This window comes from Ochlerotatus camptorhynchus, unplaced genomic scaffold (assembly GCF_037179485.1).
Source record: "Ochlerotatus camptorhynchus isolate MF236.1 unplaced genomic scaffold, CSIRO-AGI_Acam_v1.1 ptg000162l, whole genome shotgun sequence".
Classification (NCBI taxonomy): Eukaryota; Metazoa; Arthropoda; class Insecta; order Diptera; family Culicidae; genus Ochlerotatus; species Ochlerotatus camptorhynchus.
The window spans coordinates 1,487,473-1,512,300 of NW_027040652.1; the positions used below are offsets into that span (position 1 = coordinate 1,487,473).

The following is a 24,828-nucleotide window of genomic DNA, read 5'->3' on the forward strand; positions in this document are numbered from 1 at the left end:
GCAGTCGTGGCCGAGTGGTTAAGGCGTCTGACTCGAAATCAGATTCCCTCTGGGAGCGTAGGTTCGAATCCTACCGGCTGCGAATGTTCTTTTTTTGTTGCATAAATTCCAATGCTCCTTTGGGACAACTGCAACCTTCGACTTCACTCCAAGTCCGGGGGGTACAATGCATCAAACCATGAATATTAATCAGCTTGTTTCGCCATGGGGAGCAAATACCTACACACAGGCTGTGATGATAAGAGCTGCCATCCACGTAGGAGGGAACAGTCCATAATGCAACACGGGGGAAAAATGGCCTCGCGCGGGTTTGCGTCGCTTTCCCATTACTGGTTGTGGGATTTTATACGCCATGAAAAACAGAGGTGCGTTTTAGACCGTCCTACCCTAAACATGCGTTGCGAGCGATGACGGCCGGTGGTACGAGTGCACGTGATTTCTTTCTCTCTCTCGCCCTCCTCGTACGAATGCGGAGCGTTTTCCCTTTGTTTGGTGGGACGACGAACCGAACTGAACCGAAACGAACCGCTGCTCCGAACATTAATAAGGATAATTCAATTTATTATTTATGATTGTTGATAATTCCACTTTGAGATTGGCATTGGGGGTGGGGACCCCACAAGACTCACAAGTTTTGGAATGCAAGTTGGATTGTGTGCATCCTATTAGTTGGCCTAGTCACGTTTCTCATCGCACCATCCAGGGGATCCCGGTGCCGGAGGGTTCCAACAGGGCGGGCGCAGGGGACAAAGAGATTTTCCGCCTTCTTCGAAGAGGAAGAAGCGTGACTTACGTGACATCAAATTTACGTTCTGCCACTGTGTGGGAGAAGGGCAATACCGCTGCTGTTAGAGTTAGCGACGAATATTTGTCTCTGTTAGACTGCTACAGTGGATTTTGTAGCGATGAATACACGCAAAACGAATTTCTCTTACATCCAATGTAAGGTTGGATTCATTACATCCTCGACTTATGTTTCATACTACAAATGTAATGGCAGTTGTTGCAATAGAGTGCAGCGGACAAGCAAGTTTTTCCAGAATGGATAATTTTGTATAAAAACCTTCACGCGATTATTTTCTAGACGCAATGCATTTGGGGAACAAAAATAAGTTAAAATAAGAATTACAAATTATTTAAAAAACGTTCCGGCAACCACATTGCAAATTATGCGTAAATCTTCGTAAACTCAAGTACGGAAACAAATTTGGCAGGAATAGAGCGCAATGTTGATCAAAAGTGTATAGATTATCAAACTTAACTGTAATTTTGAACAGATAATTATAATTTTCAATAAAATAAGACAGCAAAAAAGATTAGTTTTCATTAAATTCCACTTAATTAATTTTGGTATTCACGAAAGATACGTATTTAGACTACAATGTGCAATCTTCATCAGTGTCATTGCCACTAAAGACTTATTTAAAATCTAACCTCCTTAAGTACTCATCCCTTAGGTAAAAATGTCAAAGATCACATGCATAAAAATGAAACTACAACGTGCAGAATCGTCGTCATTCTTTTTGAAATTGTCTTAATGAAATTGTCAGTCTTTAGTGGGAATGACACTGATGAAGACTGCACATTGTAGTCGAAATACGTATCTGCCATGGATACCAATACACGGACGTAGATATACCTCGATATAACGTAACTGTCACTTTTGACTTCCATCATAATTTTCTCGCAAATTACAACTCAATTGCACAAATCAACTTTACCAATAGACGATAGACTGTCTCATCATTCCGAAGGTGTTGTTACTTAGCGTGATTGAGGGATTTTCAAGAAATCAGCGATGGAAGTGAAAAGTGGCGTATTAATTTATAACGTGATATAAATAAGCAGAGTGGCGCAGTGGAAGCGTGCTGGGCCCATAACCCAGAGGTCCGTAGATCGAAACTACGCTCTGCTATCTGATATCTTTTTAGGCACGCAAAATGAATGACATGCACATCAAATATAAGTGTTAAGTTTTATTAATATATATATCCACTGTATGTATTTTGTCTTACAACAAATGCATTGGTAGTTCAGTGACGCTGGTAGATCACCTTTTCGTGGTGCGTTACTGGTATAAGATCTACCACATAGAACTCTGGCTCTAAGCTCTTCTTGTTAACGGTCCTTGGTTTTGAGATTGGAAACAAGAAAAGATTCAGTTCAGGGTTCTGCTGTATGTAAGCTTCAAATCGGATTAACTTTTAATACCGACCCTAGTACCGACCCTGTTTCAATGATTTGCAAAATGTGTGCTTAGGGTAGTGTTGATAAACTCGAATGTCGACATCAACGCATTCGGACATTCTTGATTGGGATAAACCCAAGGATAATACCGGTTGGAGATTACCGCCATAAGAAGATTTATTTTGAGTGCACTGAACCAAAACATCACCAAAGTAGTCATCATAGGATAATCGTATTATTTTCAACTAATTATAAAATGAAATTAAATAATGGAGTTTCGGATGAACAAGTTGAGATTTAAACTGAACTGGGTCCTTGAGAGACGAATGATGACGGTGAGGTAGAGCAAACAAAGGGTCAAAGATGTTGTTATACAGCAGATTGATGTTGGCTTCGTAGAACTCCTAGGAGTTGTCAACGATGTCATTAGAGGAGTGATTGCTCTGGCTCTTGGGAAAAGTATCCGTAGTTGCTATGGGGCCTGGTAAAGATTGAGAAAACTTCAAAAGTCTCATCGTGCATGTGTATCTGGAAGGAAACTTATCTTCTGGCCTCGTTTGTAAAATTGGTCGACCACAACGATCTGGATGCTGACATTCTTGAACATTAAATACATGTGGGTTAGCAAAATGATTTTTTTTTTTTTTTGTTTATTAATTTATTTGATAAGGCTCAACCGAATTAACTTTACAGAGCCGAGGATTCTTCGTCACTTTACAATACAGCTTAAAACTATAGTCAAAAGGTACAACACAATAAACACTTTATCTTCCGCTATCCAAAAAGCCTCCTCCATCAGGACTGGAGCCGCTTCCATTAGTTTCATTGTATGGCAAATTGTTGTACGCCAACGAGGGTCAGAGCGCGTCCATTGCAACAATGGACGCAAAACGTGGTCAGCACTCACACACTTATCACGAAACGGTTGCTTTCCAAAGTCGACGACGCATCGACCGAAAGAACTGCTGATGAAGAACAATGAGGAGGACCACACAATGGTTGCTGCCGAGAAAACAGACGATCGCGTAGCACACATCGAGAGTGGCCTGCTTTTGTCGACAGCCGAGTGAACACTGGTTAGCAAAATGATACGTATACTTACATCTGAGCATTTCAATTCTCTTAAGACCTTTGAAAACATATAACAACTGTGCACTCAAGCTTTCACATAACGTGTGTTACCATTTTTATTCGGTTATATTGCTGATTGCAACTGAAACTGGATTGCTAAAGTAATTTAAAAAGTGTGATAAAAGTGCACGTTTCCGTCAACTTGTTTCGTTGTCATCGGTGCACTTATTGCTTACTTGCCAAGACGATTAGACGGAAATGTTCACTTTTTCACACTTTTTAGAAAGTGAAAACGCGCTTATTTGTCCAGTTTGGTGTGAATTGCGTCATAAAATATATTATAATTGAAATCAAATGATTTTTGTTATGGGACTATCTCAAAAGATATTTCATTCGTTTCCATACTGAATGTTTTTCATTATATTTAATATATGTATTGCTAACAAAATACATACAAAAATCATGTCAATATTCATTCGCCAATCAAAACAGCATCATACGTTTCCGAATATAAAATCATCCGACTGATTTTGTCATACGGTTTTCAGAAAAATTTAAACTGGATGCAACTGAATGATGTTTCATTCTATAAATGAAGGGTGATTTGGTTCAGTGTGGATAAGTCCCAGATATTCAAATGATAATAAACATCACAATTGAATGACGATTCCTATACGACCTAATTTGATTGAAGAGAGGATGCGGAAAGGTTCCAGAACGCTTCGAATGATGCGGGATATCACAATCAACCATTTAGTCAAAGCTAAGGTAGTAAGTAATAAAAATCCCCATATAGAAATTTGGAAAAGTGGAAATAATACACTTTTGATGCCTAATGAGGCCCAAAAAAAAAAAGTTGAAGACATCCTAAAGAAATTATTCATAGTCTTTGTCGTTCACTTTTTTCCAAGACAAGCTACAATCAAATAAAAAAGGTTTTATCCCATACATTTGTTACCCGCTTTACTACCAGTGTTGCCACATTTTTTCTAATAATCTGTATTTTCATCGTTAAAAATCTGATGTATCTGGCTGACAAAAATTTGTAAAAAAAAAAATCTGTTTAATTCGTTTAATATGGCCTACGTAAATCTCGCTTGAAATCAACCAAATTTTGCACACTTTCTCATTGATGTGTATTGTGTACATGCTGTCAAACTCGAAGTCGTGTTTTTCGATTCAACGAAAATGGAGGTGAACCAACGCGAGTTGAGAGAACAAATTCTTTCCAAACACCTGGAATTTCCTGACCTGTCGCACCGGCAGTTGGGAAAAATGTTGAACATTCACCATTCAACCGTCTCCAGAGTGTTGAAGCGGTTCCAGGAGCGGTTGACGTTGGACCACGGCAAAGGAGCTGGAAGAAAACCGGGACCGGAGAACAAAAAGACGGAGGGAAAGGTGAAGCGGATGATTAAAGCAAATCCCAACGTCTCAAGCCGTGATTTGGCTAAAAAGATCGGCATGTCGCAGAGCTACGTCCAGAATGCAAAGAAGAGAGCATGACTACATACATACAAGGTACAGAACTTCCCAAACCGCGATGAGCGGCAACAATCGACGGCTAAAACTCGGGCACGGAAGCTCTACGAGAAGATGCTGACAAAATATGGCTGCTGTGTGATGGACGACGAAACGTATATAAAAGCCGATTTTAAGCAAATTCCGGGGTTGGAGTTTTTCACCGGCAAGAGCAAGTTCGATGTGGACGACAAATTTAAGAAGAAGAAAATGTCGAAGTTCGCCTCCAAATATCTCATTTGGCAGGCCATCTGTTCTTGCGGACTGAGGAGTGAGCCTTTCGTGACAAAGGGCACAGTAAATGGCGAGATCTACAAATCTGAGTGCTTCGAGAAGCGCCTTTTGCCGTTCTTGCAGCAGCACGACGAAGCTCCGCTATTTTGGCCAGATTTGGCATCATGCCACTATTCTAAAAGTGTCCTGGAGTGGTATGAGGCCAATTCTGTCAATTTTGTTCCAAAGGACATGAATCCGCCAAACTGTCCGGAGCTGCACCCGGTGGAGTCGTACTGGGCAATAATGAAGCGGGAACTTCGGAAGAGCAAGAAGACAGTCAAAGACGAGAAGGACATGTTAAGAAAATGGAAAAAAAAAAAACTGAGAAACTGGTACCGGATGACACTGTAAAGACTTTAATGGAGGGCATCAAGCGAAAATGCGTTCAATTTTACACTCAAGGCTCCATCGATTAACTTTTCTTTTGATTTTTGAAGTAAATATATGTATAAAACTACCCTAAAATTTTGGTTTGATTCTAAACATTAAAAGAAAATTGGCATGACATTTTCGGTGTCGCAATAATTTCGTGTTCGCCCTTTAAATAATGTATCTATTCTACACTAAAAAAAAATGACACGTTCCATTCATGTGTTTTGGAATATGAAGACCATTCATTGCTTGTCACCATAGAATCATGTGCTTTTCCCTCGCATGTCATGAGATTTACACAAAAAAATAATATGTTTTTATTGCTTATGAAATCAATACTAACCACACATTGATTTCATATGTTTACTTATCGAAATCCATGAGATCCTCATATAATTCTGCGCTACTGTTTTCCACTAGTGTTTTTAACGTGTATGACACATGAATCGTACGGATCTCACTATAATGATGAGAAGAGTGTCTAAAGTGTCAAAACAAACATGGAAGGCACCAGCAACTTTGCGAGGAGAGTAAGTTTGTTAGTGGAGTTAGGTTTTCCTAACGAAATTATAGAAATTATTAACCGTGAGTACATTGTTTGTATGATAAGATATATTTATAACATTAATGCAATATTTTCATTACAGAACACGGCATTGATCCAACGAAAAACAGGATTAGAGCATCCAGGGCATAGGTTAAGCTATCTTCTACGATTAATATACTGTACAACCAATATGAAAATGTAAATTAATGTATGAAAATTGAAATGTATCGTATTTATCATTTTTACATACTGAACCCCGTTCAATAATTATCTTTTAAGTAGACCGTAGTTCTGTATATTGAGTTTCAAGCGTATCAGATAACAATTTTTCTGTTTGTACGATACTATTGGAATGCAGTATGCATGACTACGATTTGCTTAAATGAAATTCAGTTATCTATTTCAGAGCAACAAATCAACTTGGAATCCAATAGTTATACTATTAGATTGCTACAAGGTCTTTCATCAAATTCATGTGCATCGTGTTTAAATTTAGCATGTGTTGTAGAACATATTCATATGCAAAACATATCATGGTAATAAATCATGCACATGACTTTGACATTTAAATCACATGAAATTCATGTGTGCTGTAAGTGAATGGAGCATGGATAAGGTATGGCTGATTTCATAAGTTAGACATTTGAAATGAATGTGTTTGCCACATTGCGCCAATTCAAATGTGAAACACATGAACGGCGCGTGTAGATTTTTTTAAGTGTAAAGATCTCGAAAACCTAGAATCTTGAAATTCGAAGTGATTTGTATATTTTCTACAATTCTAAAAAAAAACAATAAACTCAAGTCCCAGTATCGAGAGACAACCACTGTACCTTTACCTGTATTTTTTTTCAAACCCGTGTTTCTTCATTCAAAGTTAATGCTTGATCTTTCATTTTCTCAAATTCTTCCAATCAAACCAGAATGCAATTTGATTGAAGCATTTGGCAAATTAAAAGAATATTGAATTAGCTTGTTGTTGTTTGAGCCTACATATCTAAATCTACTGAGTATTTGTTGTCAGTAAATACCTGGAAAACACCATGTGACAAGGTTAATTGAACTGTAAGACAGCGAAACTAATATCCTTTCGAACTAGAAATCAGAAATCCGAGCATCTGAACTTAAAAAGCCCTTTCAAAATTATCGATGATAGGTAATACAATGATAATTTATTTAGTGAAGAATGCGATTTGGGTTTGGTGTACCAAGAGTGAAGGGAAGCTGCTCAAAATGATGAAACAATTATTTAACGGAATTAATAAATATAAAAAATAAGAAAAATATTTTGCACTTATTTGAAAAATCTGTAATATCTGTATATTTTCTAAAAATCTGGAATCTGTATATACAGATATCTGCATCAAAATATTGAAAAAAATCTGCATGATTACACATAAATCTGTATATGTGTATATGTGTATATGTTTAGTCAGTTAAATTTGAGAGAGAAAATTCTCGCTCACGATCTCAATCTATCAACATGCCATGTAGTTAGATGACACTCAATTTGTGATTTCCCTCTCACAGACAACAAAATAGAGTACCTGACACTGCAAAACATGTCCAAGCCCCATCGCATTAAAAAAAGGTCGGAAATACTGTTGGAGTAGGGGTTCAGAAAGTATTTTGTGTGCAGAGTATGTTAAAAAGGAGGGACTTCGGATGTTAATCTAACTGTATACATAGAGGTACCAGAAATGTTTAGCACTGCATTCTTTGCTCGACTGTCGAGCTGTTCAGTCCGTATTTTCGCTCGAGTTCTCGATTTTATTTTGTTTCGTTTTGTGCTGTCGCGTTGCGCCGTGAAAACACGAAACAAATGGTGTGTAAACGTGCCAAATAGCCAGCAGCGGGCCCTTTAAAGAAGGTGCTAATCAATCCCAGCGCGTCGCAGGATGACGCCGGAAAACGAGTACTGCAAGCCAACCAGTATGCAGTACTCCCGGAAGAAAATGGCGATGGTGACGCCGTTCCCATTGCAAGACAAGAGCGGATTCCCCCGCTTTTCACGCCGGTGAAGGATGTTGCCAAACTGGGTGCCGAACTGGCAAAACACAAGCTGCTGCCTCGCTTCAAGCTTTGCAGCATCGGTACCAAAATCATGTGCTCCAGCCTGGAGGAGTACACACAAATAGGATGTTTCTCGAAGAACAACAACGTGGACTTCTTCACGCATGATCTGCCATCGAGCAAGCAGATCAGGTGGTTTTGCGTGGATTACCGTCGTTCGAGGCGACTGCGGAGAAATCCGAGCTGGAGCGGTTGGGGGTCAAGCCTGAGGCAGTGTACCCGATGAACCGGCGTCCCAACCAAAACAGCAGCTTCCGTGATCAGTTGTTCCTGGTGCATTTATCGAAGGGTTTAACCAGTCTTGCGGCTCTGAGATCCAAAATCCGGGACCTGTTTCAGGTCATCATCAGTTGGGAGCATTACAAACCCCAACATCGTGATGTAACGCAGTGTATGAACTGCCTCTCATATGGCCATGGTACCAAAAACTGTCACATTAAGACAAACTGCGGCAAGTGTGCTGGAACTCACTCAACTGCGTCCTGTGAGCAAATCAATGACATCGAGCCAACGTGTGTCAACTGCGGTGGAAACCACCAAGCCTCCCATCGCGGATGTCCCAAGCGAGTGGAATTCATTAATATCCGTCGGAAGGCCACAATCAACAACCAGCTCGATCGCCTCCGTAATCATCGTTCGCCTCCTGTACTCACGGAAGTCCAGTACCCAGCTCTCCAGCCCCGTCGACATGTTCCGAACCTAGTCCCGCTTCCGCTCAACAACCAACAAGCCAATCCTGCGAGTATCCAAATGATTCCCAACAGTCGGACAGTTCAGCATCGTCTCGCTGCTGCTGCGGCCCAGCCAATTCCAGGTTCATCCACCGCCCCTGGTTTATCATACGCTGGTGCTATCTCAGGTGAATTTGTCGACGATTCTCCGTTCACCTCGGAGGAACTTGTGACGCTCGTGGCCGAGGTCATCATCATCATGCGCATCTGCAAGACTCGATCTGAACAGCTTCATGCTGCCTTGTCACTCGTCACCAAGTATGGACCGTGAAGCTATAAAAATTGCAAATTGGAACGCTTGCTCGCTGACGAATAAGCATAGAGAGCTACTCGATTTTCTCAACACCAAGGAGGTCGACATTGCTATCATCACCGAGACGCATTTGAAGCCTGAACTGAACGTATTCCTTCCCGACTTCCGGCTCATCAGATTTGATCGCACCTGCTCTGGAGGTGGAGGAGTGGCCATCGCTGCAAGACGGAACATCAGTTGCCGGCTGCTACCAAACTTCCAGCTGAAAATAATTGAAGCCATCGGAATGGAGGTGAGCACATCACTTGGCCCAATCACCACCATCGCCACCTACTGCCCCAAGCAAACCAACATCAGGGACATCATCAAACTTACCCGGAGGAGCGGGAACTTTATCATCGCTGGCGATCTGAACGCAAAACACCAAGCTTGGAGCAACGGTCGGAACGGCATCATCCTCAATGAAGACCTGCAAGAGGTCCACTATACCATCTTGGCCCCGGACTCTCCCACCCGGTTGAGTTGGTCTGGGGTCCATGCGACCATCAACATCTTCGTAAGCAACATGGGACACAACATCTCGCAACCTGTCACATTCCAGGAGCTGAGCTCGGACCACTACCCGGTGGTGGCCGCAGTTGGATCCTCGGTTAACTGATTCGAAGCTTCCCGGCGCAACTACCATCGAGTCAACTGGGCGCAATATCAACACTGCGTCGACACAACCATCGACTACGATGTCCAACCGGGGACGTCTAACTTGGAGACCAATTGTAATCGATTAACAAAGATCATTCAGGCCAGGATAGTGGATCTCAGAAATAACGATTTTGCTAGTAAGATCCGCTCTCTCCCAGATTGTGCTAAGCCCTTCTGGAAACATACAAATATTCTTAAAAACAAGCCTAGGCCCATTCCACCACTGACCCCACCAACCAATCTTCTACAGATTTTTAACATTTTCCCAGAGGAATCCGAGATTACGGCTGGCGAACTGTTGGCTTATATCAAATCATCTAAAAACATGAAGGCCCCAGGTTTCGACAACATCCTGAATCTGGAACTCAAACACTTGAGTTCCATATTCTACAACCATCTGGCACTGATTTTTAATCAGTGCCTCAGACTTGGCTACTTCCCTTCGTGTTGGAAGTCAGCTTAAGTCATACCCATCCGGAAATCTGGGAAGGATCCGTCCTCTCCTTCAAGTTATCGACCAATCAGCCTTCTCTCAGGGTTATCAAAACTGTTTGAAAGAGCACTGTACTACCGGCTCCTAACATCTGCCGATGAAAACAACTTGTTACTCGAGGAACAGTTTGATTTTCGGAAAGGTCGTTCGACCGTCCATGGCGTTGTTGGACGTTGAAAAAGCGTTCGACAATGTCTGGCATGATGGCCTGGTGTTCAAATTGCAGCAGTACGGTCTTCCAATCTTCCTAGTGAAGATAATAAACAACTATCTATCAGACAGGACGTTCCGAGTCTCTCTGAATGGCATCTCATCGGATGCTTTCAACATCGGTGCCGGGGTTCCAAAGGAAGCATCCTTGGCCCCATCCTATTCAACTTGTTCACCTCCGATATGTCGGCTCTCCCTGATGGTGGATCGTTGTCTCTGTTCACAGATGACACATCCATCGTCTTCAAGGGTAGAGTCATCGGAGCACTGACTACCAAACTTCAGAGAGGCCTGGACGTCCTGTCTGAATATTTCAACAGTTGGAAGATCCGTATCCACGCGGAAAAGACCCAGGTTATCATAAAGGGTGATACGGTCAAAATTTGGTCAAGGGAAAACGCGTGTAAATCGGTGAAATCGTTTATTTAAAAAATCAAATTAAATTTCTTTTTCAAGTTCAATTAGTATAAAATTCAGAAAAAATATTCAGGTAGGCTTCCGCTTTTCCAAATCCGAATTGCCGGGCCTTACGCTTGACCCCTGCCATCAGATTTTGTACAGCCACCTTGTCCACCTTCTTCGCCGCAGAAAGCCAGTTTGCCTTGAACTGCTGCTCGCCCTTAGCAGTTTTTTTGGTCTTCTTTAGGTTCCGCTTGACAATAGCCCAGTATTTCTCAATTGGGCGGAGCTCTGGCGTGTTGGGAGGGTTCTTGTCCTTGGGAACCACCTGCACGTTGTTGGCGGCGTACCACTCCATGGCCTTTTTACCGTAATGGCAAGATGCCAAATCCGGCCAAAACAGTACGGAACAACCGTGTTTCTTCAGGAAAGGCAGCAGACGTTTATTCAAACACTCTTTCACGTAAATTTCTTGGTTGACAGTCCCGGAAGCTATGAAAATGCTGCTTTTCAAGCCACAGGTACAGATGGCTTGCCAAACCAGACATTTCTTTGCGAACTTTGACAGTTTCATGAGCTTGAAAACATCTGCTACCTTTCCCCTTCCTTTTGCCGTATAAAACTCCTGTCCCGGAAGCTGCTTGTAGTCGGCTTTGACGTAGGTTTCGTCGTCCATTACCACGCAGTCAAACTTCGTCAGCATCGTCGTGTACAGCCTCCGGGATCGTGCTTTGGCCGTCGTATTTTGTTTATCATCGCGATTTGGAGTCACTACCTTCTTGTAAGTCGATAGTCCGGCTCGTTTTTTGGCTCGATGCACGGTTGTAGACGATACACCCAGCTTATTTGCGGCATCGAGGAGAGAGAGGTTAGGGTTTCGCTTGAAACTACCGGCAACTCTCTTTGTCGTCTCAGCGGCTTCCGGTTTTCGATTTCCCCCCGATCCAGACTTCCTGGCTGTCGACAAACGTTCCCCAAACACTTTAATTACATTTGTAACGGTTGATTTGGCAACTTTTAGCGATTTTGCCAACTTTGCGTGCGAGTAGCTTGGATTTTCGCGATGCGCGAGCAAAATTTTGATACGCTGCTCTTCTTGCTTGGACGGCATTTTGACAACTGAAGAGTGAATTCCAAAATCAAAATAGGAGCAACATTCTACACACACACACCTTCAAAATGAGGGGTGTTCAGGTTTTTTAAATGCAAAATTGAAAGAAATACGTCAAGTTGATATTGACCAAATTTTGACCGTATCACCCTTTATTTCCACACTCTAAATCTCCCAGACTTGTTCCGTCGGTGAATAATAAGATCTGCCTGAACGGCACAGTGGTGGAATGGTCCAAAGAGGTCGTGTACCTCGGGCTAACACTAGACAGCAAGCTTCTTTTCAGGCAGCACGTTGATAAAACGAACAGGAAGTCAACCCTGTCCCTGACAAATAAGCTTGCTGTCTACAAACAAATCATCCTTCCTGTAATCGAGTACGGTATGTCAATCTAAGAGAGTTGCGCAAAATGCCATCACCTTAAACTCCAAAGGATCCAGAACAAGATCCTTAGGATGGTCCTTAACAGTCCCCCGTGGACTAGAAATTCTGAGATCCACCTCCTAGCTGTAATTCAGATATTAGAAGAACGGAGAGTATTCATCCTGGTAAGGTTCAGAGACACCTGTCTGAGATCAAATCATCAGATCATGCGTGATCTAGCACGATAGGTTAAGTTATACTCGTATTTAGGTAGGTTATCACTTTTTTCAATTCAAATAAAACACATCCCCAAAGGGGTATTCTGTAAACTAGTTGAAAAACGAAAATATTAAATTAGAATATCAAATTGAACAAAGATGAAGAGCCAGGTAGGCTAATCAATTGAAATGATAAATCAATGTACTACCATAATCAACAGAAATAAACATAATTTTACTACTTTTGCACTGCATTGTCCTGTGTGAACAATTAAAGGAAATCTGATTATGCGTAGTTTCCAATAGATGTCACCACAAACAACAGCAGTGACATCTGATGGAAAATGAATGCATGAAGCTTCTTGTAAGAAGAGCAAGTATGTATGATTTAACTGTATCTGAAACGGATACCTTATTACTTCGATAGATTTTGGTATGATAATTAAATAATTCAATTATTTCTTTTTTTCGTATGTATTACATGAAAAGGATTTGTCTTACTCTTCATTTATAATAAATTAAATAAATATACACGATTATAAATAAATACATTCATGGTGTCCCTATGATCGTTACTATAAAAACAAAATTGTCAATCGAATTTTTGTATACCAGAATTGTGTAGTCTGTCATCTAACGTATTCTCTGTGAAAAACAAAATCATATAATCGAGGGTTTCACGATTTTGCAATTTTAAGTGATTTCCCCCTGAAGCGTCAATTATTTGAATATGTATGAACAACTTCACTCAACTATAAAATTTTTGGATGAATTCTTAAAAATTTGCAATGATGACCACTTTTTTAGAACATTGTAAGACTATGATATGTTATCCAACTTAGTTAAATTTAAAACAAGTTGGCCCTAGAGATGAAAAGTTGTTTTTTGCACTAAGTTTGGTTGCCCATAACAATAGACATGAGCGTACTATATTTTCGGAATTTCCTGGATTTTAGAAATTCCATCAGATATCCTAGAGATTACCTATTCTGAAGGGACAACTTTGCTTTGATTGCAATGTTACAGTATTCAAAGTAGAAGGTGACCGGTGGACCCTTCACAGACTACGAGATTGGCGACGGGTGTTCATGGATCGAGTAGAGTGGAGACGACTTCTTCAGACAGCACAGGACATCAAGGCCTCAGCATGATTGTTAAGATAAGTAATTACCTAAAGATAGACTAAGTTTTCCAAGAAACTAAAAAAAAAATACAAAAATGCAGATTCCCAGTCAGATATTTGGTTAAATACATTTGAAGATCTTCCAGGAATGTTAAGCATCTACCCACCCCGTTTAATTGCCAAACCAGTCTAATAGCATCCGCGCGATTGTTAGCGTACTGCTGCTATCAGGGGACCAAACTTTGTACTGTCGAAAAGTTATTCCTTCTCCGTGATGATTTATTGTGGGAATTAATTCGATATCACCGCCTTGTAGTGTTTGTGTGTGTGTGTGTGTATGGCTATGTATGTGTGCATCGGACGTGGATCGGTTCGGATCGGAACCCTTGGCAAAATGCAGATTGGCTGCCGCGTTGTCGTCCGTAGTGTCAGTTGCTGGAGCTTCCATGTAGGTATAGGAAGGTAGGTAAAACTACAACAACAATTTATGTGTGTGATGCCGGTTCGCTATTGAGGTTATTATAATGCCATTAGTACTGTATATAGATGTTGTTGCGGCAATATCGCGCTCACAAAGCGAAGAATGTTGGGCTATTGGGGGAGGTTGAATGTCACAAATCGTAGAGTGAATTAATCCTGGCGATGGTGCCTGCTTCTGCCGTGTTGTGTCAATTCACTTGAGATGAATAGAAACGATGGAATGTGATATTGGAATGTTGGTAGGTATGAACGGGACTTAGTTCTTCTGCTGATTGCCATCCGTAGCAGGGTGGAAGTAGCAGACTCGGAAATGGTCGATTAAATTGGAATAGTTGCGTTGTTTCGTATTGTACTCTAGATGGAGTTTCGAATAGGAGCGCTATCTGCTCCGTTGAACTTTACGAACTATCTTAAGGTATTATGAGAAACGAAGGGAAATTGCGTGAAAGTCATGAGCATTTTATTAGATTCAGGAAAGTACAGCGCTTTGGGGGAAGCAAACTTTGGAGCAGCGTCTATTCAAGTAGAATTTGAAGATGCAAACTGGAATATCATGACAAAAAGATCATAGGACGATCTCTCTGTCACAAGCAACTACTAAGCCATTCAAAGACACAAGCAATATTTCAAACCAATCGAATTCAATTTCATATCATGTCGTGCAGCACACTAATCATATTAACGATTGTCTTTCAATTGAAAACAGGGAGAAAAATCCTTCAGCCCCTCAAGTGTCCCTCTTTCCTCTTCTCCAGAAACCCCACCATGAGACAGAAACTTCATTTTACCATTACCTACCTATATGCAATTTCTAAGCTCAGTTTTCCCTGCTTCCGTAGACATGACACACGGGGATCAGGTCACTGTTACCGGAGAAACCAGATTCTCCGGTCAGAATGGGGTGGGGAGCATCAGATTTTTCATCATGCTTGCCTGCAGTGTTTATCTGCATTATTCCGGACGAGAGCAAGCTGCATTGTCAATTTGTAGTTTGTTATTATTTTCCCTCCTCCTTGGTGGAAGATTCGATCTCCCACCGACTTGGCCCAGAATCGTCGTCCTCGTCGTCGTCGTCGTTGTCGTTGTTGGGGTTTACTGCATTGTGTCGATTTTGTTTCGATTTGTCATCAGCAGACAGAGGCAACCTGCTGTTATTGTTGCTTCTTCTGCAACACTCCAATGGCCATCACTTGGGATGCTGCTGGGTCAGTGGCAAATGAAGAGGAAAGAAAAAAACAAAGCACCATCCGGGAGATTGGTGTATTGGTGGGCAGAGAGGGATTGAAAGGAAAGTGAAATATCCATTGGGATAAGCAATTTAGGCGAATAGCTGAATAGCAACGCAGGCGTGCGAAGGATGGGTTTTGGGGATGATTGGAAAACATTGAACTGCTGCACTGAACTAGTCAGAATAGGTTGTCCGGGTTCAAATCCCGTACCCCGTACAAGACAAGGCAGACAAGACAGACAAGGCAGGAAAGACAGATAAGACACACAAGACATACAAGACAGACAAGACAGACAAGACAGACAAGACAGACAAGACAGACAAGACAGACAAGACAGACAAGACAGACAAGACAGACAAGACAGACAAGACAGACAAGACAGACAAGACAGACAAGACAGACAAGACAGACAAGACAGACAAGACAGACAAGACAGACAAGACAGACAACACAGACAAGACAGACAAGACAGACAAGACAGACAAGACAGACAAGACAGACAAGACAGACAAGACAGACAAGACAGACAAGACAGACAAGACAGACAAGACAGACAAGACAGACAAGACAGACAAGACAGACAAGACAGACAAGACAGACAAGACAGACAAGACAGACAAGACAGACAAGACAGACAAGACAGACAAGACAGACAAGACAGACAAGACAGACAAGACAGACAAGACAGACAAGACAGACAAGACAGACAAGACAGACAAGACAGACAAGACAGACAAGACAGACAAGACAGACAAGACAGACAAGACAGACAAGACAGACAAGACAGACAAGACAGACAAGACAGACAAGACAGACAAGACAGACAAGACAGACAAGACAGACAAGACAGACAAGACAGACAAGACAGACAAGACAGACAAGACAGACAAGACAGACAAGACAGACAAGACAGACAAGACAGACAAGACAGACAAGACAGACAAGACAGACAAGACAGACAAGACAGACAAGACAGACAAGACAGACAAGACAGACAAGACAGACAAGACAGACAAGACAGACAAGACAGACAAGACAGACAAGACAGACAAGACAGACAAGACAGACAAGACAGACAAGACAGACAAGACAGACAAGACAGACAAGACAGACAAGACAGACAAGACAGACAAGACAGACAAGACAGACAAGACAGACAAGACAGACAAGACAGACAAGACAGACAAGACAGACAAGACAGACAAGACAGACAAGACAGACAAGACAGACAAGACAGACAAGACAGACAAGACAGACAAGACAGACAAGACAGACAAGACAGACAAGACAGACAAGACAGACAAGACAGACAAGACAGACAAGACAGACAAGACAGACAAGACAGACAAGACAGACAAGACAGACAAGACAGACAAGACAGACAAGACAGACAAGACAGACAAGACAGACAAGACAGACAAGACAGACAAGACAGACAAGACAGACAAGACAGACAAGACAGACAAGACAGACAAGACAGACAAGACAGACAAGACAGACAAGACAGACAAGACAGACAAGACAGACAAGACAGACAAGACAGACAAGACAGACAAGACAGACAAGACAGACAAGACAGACAAGACAGACAAGACAGACAAGACAGACAAGACAGACAAGACAGACAAGACAGACAAGACAGACAAGACAGACAAGACAGACAAGACAGACAAGACAGACAAGACAGACAAGACAGACAAGACAGACAAGACAGACAAGACAGACAAGACAGACAAGACAGACAAGACAGACAAGACAGACAAGACAGACAAGACAGACAAGACAGACAAGACAGACAACACAGACAAGACAGACAAGACAGACAAGACAGACAAGACAGACAAGACAGACAAGACAGACAAGACAGACAAGACAGACAAGACAGACAAGACAGACAAGACAGACAAGACAGACAAGACAGACAAGACAGACAAGACAGACAAGACAGACAAGACAGACAAGACAGACAAGACAGACAAGACAGACAAGACAGACAAGACAGACAAGACAGACAAGACAGACAAGACAGACAAGACAGACAAGACAGACAAGACAGACAAGACAGACAAGACAGACAAGACAGACAAGACAGACAAGACAGACAAGACAGACAAGACAGACAAGACAGACAAGACAGACAAGACAGACAAGACAGACAAGACAGACAAGACAGACAAGACAGACAAGACAGACAAGACAGACAAGACAGACAAGACAGACAAGACAGACAAGACAGACAAGACAGACAAGACAGACAAGACAGACAAGACAGACAAGACAGACAAGACAGACAAGACAGACAAGACAGACAAGACAGACAAGACAGACAAGACAGACAAGACAGACAAGACAGACAAGACAGACAAGACAGACAAGACAGACAAGACAGACAAGACAGACAAGACAGACAAGACAGACAAGACAGACAAGACAGACAAGACAGACAAGACAGACAAGACAGACAAGACAGACAAGACAGACAAGACAGACAAGACAGACAAGACAGACAAGGCAGACAAGGCAGACAAGGCAGGAAAGACAGACAAGACAGACAAGACAGACAAGACAGACAAGACAGACAAGACAGACAAGACAGACAAGACAGACAAGACAGACAAGACAGACAAGACAGACAAGACAGACAAGACAGACAAGACAGACAAGACAGACAAGACAGACAAGACAGACAAGACAGACAAGACAGACAAGACAGACAAGACAGACAAGACAGACAAGACAGACAAGACAGACAAGACAGACAAGGCAGACAAGGCAGACAAGGCAGGAAAGACAGACAAGACAAACAAGACAGACAAGGCAGGAAAGACAGACAAGACAAACAAGACAGACAAGATAGACAAGACAGACAAGACAGACAAGACAGACAAGACAGACAAGACAGACAAGACAGACAAGACAGACAAGACAGACAAGACAGACAAGACAGACAAGACAGACAAGACAGACAAGACAGACAAGACAGACAAGACAGACAAGACAGACAAGACAGACAAGACAGACAAGACAGACAAGACAGACAAGACAGACAAGACAGACAAGACAGACAAGACAGACAAGACAGACAAGACAGACAAGACAGACAAGACAGACAAGACAGACAAGACAGACAAGACAGACAAGACAGACAAGACAGACAAGACAGACAAGACAGACAAGACAGACAAGACAGACAAGACAGACAAGACAGACAAGACAGACAAGACAGACAAGACAGACAAGACAGACAAGACAGACAAGACAGACAAGACAGACAAGACAGACAAGACAGACAAGACAGACAAGACAGACAAGACAGACAAGACAGACAAGACAGACAAGACAGACAAGACAGACAAGACAGACAAGACAGACAAGACAGACAAGACAGACAAGACAGACAAGACAGACAAGACAGACAAGACAGACAAGACAGACAAGACAGACAAGACAGACAAGACAGACAAGACAGACAAGACAGACAAGACAGACAAGACAGACAAGACAGACAAGACAGACAAGACAGACAAGACAGACAAGACAGACAAGACAGACAAGACAGACAAGACAGACAAGACAGACAAGACAGACAAGACAGACAAGACAGACAAGACAGACAAGACAGACAAGACAGACAAGACAGACAAGACAGACAAGACAGACAAGACAGACAAGACAGACAAGACAGACAAGACAGACAAGACAGACAAGACAGACAAGACAGACAAGACAGACAAGACAGACAAGACAGACAAGACAGACAAGACAGACAAGACAGACAAGACAGACAAGACAGACAAGACAGACAAGACAGACAAGACAGACAAGACAGACAAGACAGACAAGGCAGACAAGGCAGACAAGACAGACAAGGCAGGAAAGACAGACAAGACAAACAAGATAGACAAGACAGACAAGACAGACAAGACAGACAAGACAGACAAGACAGACAAGACAGACAAGACAGACAAGACAGACAAGACAGACAAGACAGACAAGACAGACAAGACAGACAAGACAGACAAGACAGACAAGACAGACAAGACAGACAAGACAGACAAGACAGACAAGACAGACAAGACAGACAAGACAGACAAGACAGACAAGACAGACAAGACAGACAAGACAGACAAGACAGACAAGACAGACAAGACAGACAAGACAGACAAGACAGACAAGACAGACAAGACAGACAAGACAGACAAGACAGACAAGACAGACAAGACAGACAAGACAGACAAGACAGACAAGACAGACAAGACAGACAAGACAGACAAGACAGACAAGACAGACAAGACAGACAAGACAGACAAGACAGACAAGACAGACAAGACAGACAAGACAGACAAGACAGACAAGACAGACAAGACAGACAAGACAGACAAGACAGACAAGACAGACAAGACAGACAAGACAGACAAGACAGACAAGACAGACAAGACAGACAAGACAGACAAGACAGACAAGACAGACAAGACAGACAAGACAGACAAGACAGACAAGACAGACAAGACAGACAAGACAGACAAGACAGACAAGACAGACAAGACAGACAAGACAGACAAGACAGACAAGACAGACAAGACAGACAAGACAGACAAGACAGACAAGACAGACAAGACAGACAAGACAGACAAGACAGAGAAGATTGAGAAGATTGAGAAGATTGAGAAGACAGAGAAGATTGAGAAGATTGAGAAGATTGAGAAGACAGACAAGACAGAGAAGATTGAGAAGATTGAGAAGATTGAGAAGACAGACAAGACAGAGAAGATTGAGAAGATTGAGAAGATTGAGAAGACAGACAAGACAGAGAAGATTGAGAAGATTGAGAAGATTGAGAAGACAGACAAGACAGAGAAGATTGAGAAGATTGAGAAGATTGAGAAGACAGACAAGACAGAGAAGATTGAGAAGATTGAGAAGATTGAGAAGACAGACAAGACAGACAATACAGACAAGACAGACAAGGCATACAAGACAGACAATACAGACTAGACAGACAAGACAGACAAGGCATACAAGACAGACAATACAGACAAGACAGACAAGACAGACAAGACAGACAAGACAGACAAGACAGACAAGACAGACAAGACAGACAAGACAGACAAGACAGACAAGACAGACAAGACAGACAAGACAGACAAGACAGACAAGACAGACAAGACAGACAAGACAGATAATACAGACTAGACAGACTAGACAGACTAGACAGACAAGACAGACAAGACAGACAAGACAGACAAGACAGACAAGACAGACAAGACAGACAAGACAGACAAGACAGACAAGACAGACAAGACAGACAAGACAGACAAGACAGACAAGACAGACAAGACAGACAAGACAGACAAGACAGACAAGACAGACAAGACAGACAAGACAGACCAGACAGACAAGACAGACAAGACAGACAAGACAGACAAGACAGACAAGGCAGACAAGGCAGACAAGATAATTGTGTGATTGTGTTCATTATTTCTGATTAGACGGATCTGAATTTCATAGCGATTCAAGAAACTTTGTAGATCTTCAGGCAACTTCGTATAGTTCAGGGAACTGCTAAAATAATTAGAAAACTTTCTAAAAGTACTACACATTCTCAATAAGTTATGATAACTATGTAGAAGCTAGCAAACATGAACTTCAGTTAACTTCATAATTATTTGCAGAAAATTCAGAGAATTTTGTAGGTTTTTTCTGTTGTTCTCGGAGCTTTCCTAAAGTTTTGGAAACATATTTAAATGTTTCTGATATACCGTAAAATTCTTTTAACACCCCTGAAGTTTTCGAAATCGCTATAAAACTTTGAACATCTCTGATTATTTCTGAACTTCCCAGAATTTCTCAGAACTGAATATAAAGTTATAACGTGTTTCGTTCAGTGGGAATAGATTTAAGGGGGTATTCCCGATCTTTTTTTTCAAAAAATCAAATATTTTTTCACGTTTTTTTGTACTTTAGACTATATACTTTCATCCCCCAAGCCGTTTTCCGATCAGCGAATTCGGTGTCCAGGCATAGCTGACTAATGGTAAGAACCCCCAAAATGGTTTTAACTAAAGTCAAAACTTTAAACGCGTTTTTCTCGAAACCACATTTTTTTTATCGGGCGAAGATTTTTCTCAGAAACTATAAGAGATATTGACTTGAATCTTTGCGCATTTTGTTCCTTATTAAATTCTTTGGAGCTTCTCCCACTTTCATCCAAAAATATTAACATTTAACATTGTTTGAAGCACCTGAAAGCTGCAAAAAAGCGGGCTAAAAATCGCCTGTTTTTTTATATGGCCGCCATTTTGTTAATTTGCAAGATTTTTTGCTGCCAACGGGAGAAGCTCCAGAGAATCTTATGCAGATTATTAATTTCATCACGAAATCTGTTTCAGATGAAGCCGTTCCAGAGAAAAGTCTTCGCCCGTCCAGGCGTTTGCGGCGAACAGGGGTCTGTTAGCCGCCATTTTGTGACGTCAATGTCTTTTTTTATGTCGAAAAAAATTTATTTGTAAACTTTAATGTTCAATAAACAAGAATCCCAAAGAGTTAGGCGCATTACTATTCATTTTCCTTGAAAAAAAAAAATTAATTGAAAAACAGGCCGAAAAAAGGCAAAAGATTGGGAATACCCCCTTAAACTAAAACTAAACTCCTGGATCGAAACGTTGACGATGGTAAAACCATAGAGGTAACTCTAAGACTAGTAGGTCCCGAAGAAACGTGCTCAACTTTTTGGCTCAGCTCTGGTTCTATCTTCGGTCCCAAGCTTATCGATTCACCCCTCGAAACATAGGAAAATCCACTAACCCCTCATTTTATCTGTCAAACTTTCATAGCGAATCAAAACAAACATTGTGTAGTACTAGAATTTTGACTAGAAAGGGGTCGTTAATTGATTTGCTTGGGACCAATAGGCTAGTCAAGTAGTGAGCCAATTTAAAATCGTTAGTTTCTTATTGATTGTTGGTAAAACTGTAAGCAGTACTTCTTCTTTAAATCTTAAATAGAACGAATTCTTCAAGATCTTTAGCTTCACGGAAGTTTAGACTTTTCTGAAATGTTTGAAGCTTCTCTGAATTTATTGGACCTATTCTTAAGATCTCTGAACTCCAATGAAGCTCTCAAGACTGCCTTAAATTTATCAGAAATTTTAAATGTTCCCTCAATTTTCTTGAAGTTAATTGAACTGCCTGCGAAATGCATTGATATAATCTGAAGCTTCGATATTTCTTTGATGATCATGGAACTTCCTTCAAAACCTCTAAGCATCTCTGGGATTGCCTAAAGTTTTCGTTCCATCATGAAGTTCCCTAAATTTTCATACAATTCTTGGAACTTCTCTTACGTTCCAAAAAATGTTTTAATATTCATAGAACTACTGAAGACCCTGCAATTTTCCAGAAATTTTTGAAACATCCCAGAAATTCTTAGAATGTTCCATAATTCCTGGACGCTTCTTGAAAGTTCTTGCAATTAACTATCGGAATTGTTCAGAAGTTTTCTGATGTTCGTAGAAATACTCTGAACATCCCTAAAAATAGAGAAACTGCCTAAAAATGTGTACACGTTTCTGAAACTCAACGAACTTCCCTGAAGATCTCATTTTCGGAGGTTCGCGGAACTTCTGTAACGTTCCTGCAATGTATGTGAAATAAATTGAATTGCTCTCCAAACTTCCCTGATGCTCTTTAAGATATCCTGAAGGAAATTCTCTTGAAGTTTTTGATATTGCTCTGCAATAAAAGGAACAGTCATAAACATTTGTGAAAATCTCTGGACTTCTGTGAAGTTCCAAAACATTTCGGAAGATTCATTCACTTCTCAAGTCTTTTCTGGACCTTATTGTTATTCTCGAAACTTTTAAAAGTTTCTCGAAATTCTCCCAAAGTTTTTGACATTGCTTTGCAATAAATGGAACAGTCAGAAACATTTGTGCTCCCGTGAAAATCTCTGTAAAGTTCCAAAATATTTCGAAAGATTTATTCACTTCTATGGATCTTATTGTAGTTCTCGAAACTTTTAAAAGTTTCTCAAAATTTTCCTGAAGATCATTGTGCTCCGTCTTGAAAATATAAAACTTTTTCAGATCTTTAAATTTTCCCGAAAGTCTGAACTTTTCTGAAGTGAATGGGATTGCAGTTAAGATCTGTGAGTCCCTACAATTCCCCTGAAGCTGATGGGACCCCCTGACCCCCTTTGAAGCTCTAGAAGCTTTAATGAACTGGCTTACATTTTGCAGAAGTTCCCTGCAGTTTGTTCATAAAACTTCACCAAAATCAACGGTATTCTTTCATTACTTGGAGCTTTTTCTTTTGTGAACCACCCTGACGTTTTCTAACCGTTCCTGAAGTTCACGCTACTCTTCTGATGATTTACCCTGAAATGAAGACACTAGTCCTAGTGTTTTTGTCTTACGTATTAGAACTTTAGTGTCTTCTGTGAAGTTTTTCAGCTCAAAAAGGGTGGTCCTCAAATTATTGATATAGAAACACTTACTACACAGATAAAAATTCTGAATTTTAATTGTGATGTAAACATTCATTCACGTAAACTTGTATTTCATTTCACGCAACCGAGCAACTTGTAAACAATGTTGTTTACAAAGATGGCCTTTTGTATACAATATTTGCTACATTGCATAAAATGTGTCAGAACTTTACATGATATATAATGTAAACGTATATGATATGTGACGCTCCATTTATGTGCATCATATTGAACAGATATTTGAAATCATCTCAGCTGCAACTTTGCTGAAGAACATGCGTTTTTATTTTCATGAATAAAAAAGTTAGTTTTTCTACAATAATAATTTGAGAACCACCGTAATTTTAAAATCGGCCAAACGAAGGAGCTTTTGATGTTGAAAAAGTAGCTCATATCCAATCACTGCTCGTTAGACTCGCATTTCTTTCGCTGCTCGCAGGCAGCAATTTGTTCGCTTGTGGCAGTGGTTATCACGAGATCGACCACGTGCTTTGGCCATGCACCTTACATTGTGTTGCTAGATCCGAGTTATCCGCATCCCTTAGAGCCCGAGGAAAACAACCTATGCGGCCCGGTAGAGACATCTTGGCGAGGCGAGATCTCGATTATTTTAATTTAATTTATATGTTTTTAAAACGGATCGATCTGAGGATTCAGTAGTTAGTGTCATCTTGTGTTCTCTCAAGTTGCTAGGTCCCCATCAGTGTACCTCCATGTTCGTCTTTTTCTCCAGTATGTCGCTTAGTTCTAGATCAAACCTCGAGATAGCCACCGGTAATCGGCCCCCGCTTCACTAACGTTAGTTTTAAGTAATTTTGTAACCCAAACGATGAATATTGGCTCCGCAAAGCTACGGCAAATGAGCCTGGAAAAATAAACGCTTCATAAAAAAAAAGTTGAAAAAGTTTACAGAAGACACTACACCTCTAAAACTTAGGATAAATCTAGATAGAGCTGGAATTATGGTCTAACAGCTTTTGTAAACAAT

The 24,828-nt window shown here is 41.1% G+C and overlaps 2 non-coding genes across 2 annotated transcripts; both read left to right on the forward strand.

The window, feature by feature from the left end:
- Positions 1-82, forward strand: TRNAS-CGA (transfer RNA serine (anticodon CGA)). The gene has a single exon. It is a non-coding gene; the product is annotated as a tRNA-Ser (tRNA).
- Positions 83-1,843: 1,761 nt separating this feature from the next.
- Positions 1,844-1,915, forward strand: TRNAM-CAU (transfer RNA methionine (anticodon CAU)). Its single transcript has one exon. It is a non-coding gene; the product is annotated as a tRNA-Met (tRNA).
- Positions 1,916-24,828: the final 22,913 nt, after the last annotated feature.